General features: G+C 36.5%; 1 pseudogene across 1 annotated transcript; it reads left to right on the top strand.

Moving 5' to 3' along the window:
* Positions 1-3,065: 3,065 nt before the first annotated feature.
* Positions 3,066-5,358, top strand: LOC100413855 (isocitrate dehydrogenase [NADP] cytoplasmic pseudogene; annotated as a pseudogene). The gene has a single exon (XR_622116.5). The product of XR_622116.5 is annotated as an isocitrate dehydrogenase [NADP] cytoplasmic pseudogene (transcript).
* Positions 5,359-5,648: the final 290 nt, after the last annotated feature.

The raw sequence follows: 5,648 nt of genomic DNA, 5'->3' as shown, positions 1-5,648 counted from the left end.
TGAAAGTTTCACAGTAACACTAGAAGACAGTGGAGTGATGTCTACAATGTTCTCAAAGGAAGGGAATGTGTGACAATAATTTTATACACACCCAAATTCTCATGCAACAGAGAAGGCAGCAAACTTTTTAAACATGCAAGAGCTCAGAATATACAGTATGTTGGAATTCTGGAAGAAACTACTCAAGAGTAAATTTTAGATACTCAATAAATAAATTGACAGCATTATAAAAAGACTAAATGTGGATTTCCTTTAACTCTAAGGCTAAAAAACGATAAAGATGGCAGTTACAGAACAAAATGTGAAACTTAAAAATACTGACAGAATTCTTTCACTTGCTTGGTCTCTTTCTCATATTTAGTAGAAATACATCTTCCATTTGTAGAAAATCCTTGAGTATACAGAGGTACCTCAAAGATAAAGAAGTAGCGAGATAATGTAAGCTAGAGTTATAAAGAAGTTATGTTTGGCTTAGATTACCAGGAAAGGAAAGGCATGTGAGACTCGGGTAAGAGGACCTTACAAAAATGGACCTATATATTTGTTTGTGTATTCTGTGTATTCTTTCTCAGAAACTGAACCTGGTGGCAGATGGACAGGATAATATGGCACCTCCTATACATTAGTTTTCTAGAGCACAACTTGGTTAAGCATCAAGTACACTCTCCTATTATTTGTCTCCAGGGTTTAAGAGAAAATACATACCAGTTTACTAGGACTCCAAAACTGAGAGGATCACTAGTTTCATAAAAGGCATGGTTAAATATAACAGAATCTTTTAATAAGCCCACATAATTTCCAATATCAACTTGTGTTGATCTTTAATGTTTATGTTAGTAGTTACCAGAATAAGTATTTGCTAATTCTAGACACACTGAAAATTTTCTTGGTTTTGAAAATAAATTTGGGCTGAGCACTTCTTTTTTATGTATCAAGTTTCTGTTTAACCATAACAGTTTGAATTCTGATTGAATGTGTATTCATAATAATAATAGCCTATGTTAAAGTGAATCTAAAATTCTGGTTTATGAATGACCCTGGAAGGAGTATTCATGTTAATCTCTCAAGGGATCTTTATCTCAGAATTTTTAAGGACCACTGATAGTGGAATAAATTGCTAGGTAATTGTTGGAGGTAAGTATTTAAGTCACAAGAGCTACAGATTTTAAATGTAGTTATGTTATCTCCATTATCTCTAGGTCCCTTGAACTTTCCCTCTTTTCTAAAATAAGTGCACCAACCTAAGAATGATGCCAAGCATAAATGATTCAGACTAATTAATTAGAAACCATTTCTCATGATTACAAATTGAGTACAAATTATTCCAGCAGTCAAACTAGAACTTTCCAAATATTCCACGTTTACAATTTGTAAGAGTTCTCTTCCTTGGTTTTACTAGTAAGCTGTTTTTACTCTTGTGTTCTAGAAGACCCTTCGTTAAAAAGCATTTTACTTAAAATGAACTCATATTTCAGATACATTTTGCATATTTTATCTTTCAGTCCTCTTTTTCACTTATCCTTATTCTTTCTCAAGCTGCCAGTAAGGAAAAAATCATGCTTTCAGTACAACTTCAGTACAGAGGTTTCCAAAATTATTACTAATGCAAAATGATTTTAATAACTGGCAGAGATAATTCTGGCATTGCCTGTCAAGCCTACAAACATTTAGAAATAACAAGACGTAGAAGGGTGAGACTCAAGTCCCATTGTTCTTAAAGCTAAGCTTATTATCTCTTTAATTTGATACTAGCTTCACTTCATTATTTTATATCTCTACAGTTTTATGATATGGATTACACAGCTTTGATCTATTTTCTTTCTCCTCTATTCTGGTGCGTCTTATGTGGGCATTAAATGCCCGTGAAGACACCCTTTAAATGACTGCCAGGACTACTTTCCAAACCCTTGAATTCTTTTCCCATCTCATGCTTTGAATTTGGAAGTGAAATTCATTTGTTTCAGCTTGTTCATTTGTTTTCTTTGGCCTGGTGTAGCTTAATTGCCATTAAGTGTTTCTAGATGTCTAAACATAATGGAAAAAGAGAACAACAAGATATGCTACAAGAGGAGAGGGAACAGTCATGTCATGGAATTTCAGAAAGCTGTCACACACATGCCCAATATTTTCCTCTCTACTTTCAGCCATTTATATATACCTAAACATATACACACATGTTAGTGTAAATACTTAAAAATATGTTGGAGGGAAAAAATGTTTTTTGGAATAGTTATGAGTAAGATTACATATATTGAAGCAATTTTATGGTATATTTTGAAACATTAATGTTACAGTCATGAAAATACACCATTTTTCCTAAAGGCACTCTACCTAAAACCCCTTTGTCTAAAGGTAGTTTTCTAAATACTGAAACCCCCCTTTCAGTGTATTTGTATATACTGAATGATCCATTCTTTATTTTTTACATTTTGGGAGAAATTTATTCTTTTAATTATTTAGTTCTCAGGATAGTTTTAATTTTATATATCTAATAAATATTAAATTGGTAACACTTTGGGAAAGATGGAAATATTTTGTTTATAGGTTTTATTTAACAATCAACTTCTGCCAATAATACTGTCATGAATAATAATTATGGAATTGCAATCTTAATGCAATTTAATTATAAGTTGTCTTATGAATTGACCCAGTGTTTCCTTATAGAATAAATACACTGAAAATACTGTAAATCTCATTTGACATGCTATGAACCTGAAACATCTTTAACGCTTTAAAAATGGAATACTTCAAATTAAAGTTAAGTGCTCAAAAACAGATATAATGGGAGAAGAAATAAACAATGGCGCTCTCATCTTCATAAAATGCTATACATTTGAAACACATGTACTATAAATATTTTTAAATATTTTAAATGTGTTGGAGTGAACTGAAACTTACTTCTAATTCTCTAGTCCTGCTGCTATCCATGTGGTCAAAACAACAACTTGAGAATTAGAAAGAAGCAGTTATAGGCATGGTACCATTTATGTTCAGTAATTGACAGGTAATATTAAAATGTATAACAAAACAGAAAGAGGACAAAATAGATTATTAATAAAGCTAAAGGCTTTCTGCAGAGGCCGCGTCAGAATCTGAGGCAGTGGGAACCCGGTTTGGGATTGCTAGCCTGTGCGCGTGAGTCTGAGCGTGTGAGCGGCTGTGGCGAGCCAGCTCTTCGCCAGCATATCATCCCGGCAGGAGATAAACTATATTCAGTTGAGTCTGCAAGTCTGGGAGGAATTGGGGTGATAAGAAATTCATTCACTGCCAAGGTTTATTGAAATCAAAATGTCCAAAAAAATCAGTGGTGGTTCTGTGGTAGAGATGCAAGGAGATGAAATGACACGAATCATCTGGGAATTGATTAAAGAGAAACTCATTTTTCCCTATGTGGAATTGGATCTACATAGCTATGATTTAGGCATAGAGAATCGTGATGCCACCAACGACCAGGTCACCACGGATGCTGCAGAAGCTATAAAGAAATACAACGTTGGCGTCAAGTGTGCCACTATCACCCCTGATGAGAAGAGGGTTGAGGAGTTCAAGTTGAAACAAATGTGGAAATCGCCAAATGGCACCATACGAAATATTCTGGGTGGGACAGTCTTCAGAGAAGCCATTATCTGCAAAAATATCCCCCGGCTTGTGAGTGGATGGATAAAACCCATCATCATAGGTCGTCATGCTTATGGGGATCAATACAGAGCAACTGATTTTGTTGTTCCTGGGCCTGGAAAAGTAGAGATAACCTACACACCAACTGACGGAACCCAAAAGGTGACATACCTGATACATAACTTTGAAGAGGGTGGTGGTGTTGCCATGGGGATGTATAATCAAGATAAGTCAATTGAAGATTTTGCACACAGTTCCTTCCAAATGGCTCTGTCTAAGGGTTGGCCTTTGTATCTGAGCACCAAAAACACTATTCTGAAGAAATATGATGGGCGTTTTAAAGACATCTTTCAGGAGATATATGACAAGCAGTACAAGTCCCAATTTGAAGCCCAGAAGATCTGGTATGAGCATAGGCTCATCGATGACATGGTAGCCCAAGCTATGAAATCAGAAGGAGGTTTCATCTGGGCCTGTAAAAACTATGATGGTGACGTGCAGTCAGACTCTGTAGCCCAAGGGTATGGCTCTCTCGGCATGATGACCAGTGTGCTCGTTTGTCCAGACGGCAAGACAGTAGAAGCAGAAGCTGCCCACGGGACTGTCACCCGTCACTACCGCATGTACCAGAAAGGACAGGAGACGTCCACCAATCCCATTGCTTCCATTTTTGCCTGGACCAGAGGGTTAGCCCACAGAGCAAAGCTTGATAACAACAAAGAGCTTGCCTTCTTTGCCAATGCTTTGGAAGAAGTCTGTATTGAGACAATTGAGGCTGGCTTCATGACCAAGGACTTGGCTGCTTGCATTAAAGGTTTACCTAACGTGCAACGTTCTGACTATTTGAATACGTTTGAGTTCATGGACAAACTTGGAGAAAACTTGAAGATCAAACTAGCTCAGGCCAAACTTTAAGTTCATACCTGGGCTGAGGAGGATAAATGTCTTTTGGTAACTAAGTCTACTGGTTTACATTTTTCTGTATCACACTCAAGGATAAAGGCAAAATCAATTTTGTAATTTGTTTAGAAGCCAGAGTTTATCTTTTCTATAAGTTTACAGGCTTTTTCTTATATATACAGTTATTGCCACCTTTGTGAATGTGGCAAGGGACTTTATTAAAATTTTATTTTCTCATAGCAGCCTAGGAATTCAGTGAGTACTCATTTGTATTCACCGTCACTTTTTCTCATGTTCTAATTATAAATGACCAAAATCAAGAGTGCTCAAAAGGATAAATGATAGCCACAGTATTGTTCCCTAAAATATACATAAAGTAGAAATTCACTCCCCTCCCCTCCTGTCCATGACCTTGGGCACGGGAAGGTTCTGGTGTCACAGATGTCCCATTTCATGAGGTAGAGCTATACATTAAACTTGCATATGAGTGGAACAAGGTATGAGTGTAACTCAGATGTGTTGAAGATACTGCAGTCATTTTTGTAAAGAGCTTGCTGAATGTTTCCAATAGACTAAATATTGATTAGGCCACAGAAGAGTTTGGAATCCAGAATAAATACTACCAGGAGGTTTGTCCTCTCTTTCTCTTTCTCTTTCTCCTTCTGGCCTGGCCTGGCCTGAATATTATGCTACTCTAAATAGCATATTTCGTCCAAGTGCAATAACCTAAGCTGCATCTTTTTTGGACTTCTGGCCCGTTTCATTTCTTTTATATAAATATGATTTCTCAGAAGTTGATATTAAACACTATTCTAGTCCTTAAAAAAAATAAAAAATAAAGCTAAAGTAGCTATTTTGCACACACACACATTCAAACACACACACAGAATCAGTGAACATCCATCCCTAGAAAGAATATAAGTTTCCCATGTAAATTCGACCGGGGAATATAAAAAATAATTTCTATTTGTCAGTCAGACATGGTGGGTCATGCCTGTAATCTGAGCACTTTGCCAAGGCGGGCAGATCGCCTGAGGTCAGGAGTTTGAGACCAGCTTGGCCCATATGGTTTAACCCTGTCTCTACTAAAAAGACAAAATTAGCCAGGTGTGGTGACACGCACCTGTAAT

This window comes from Callithrix jacchus, chromosome 17 (assembly GCF_049354715.1).
Source record: "Callithrix jacchus isolate 240 chromosome 17, calJac240_pri, whole genome shotgun sequence".
Classification (NCBI taxonomy): Eukaryota; Metazoa; Chordata; class Mammalia; order Primates; family Cebidae; genus Callithrix; species Callithrix jacchus.
Note: the sequence above shows the minus strand (reverse complement) of the source record. Positions and strands in the feature narration are given on the sequence as shown.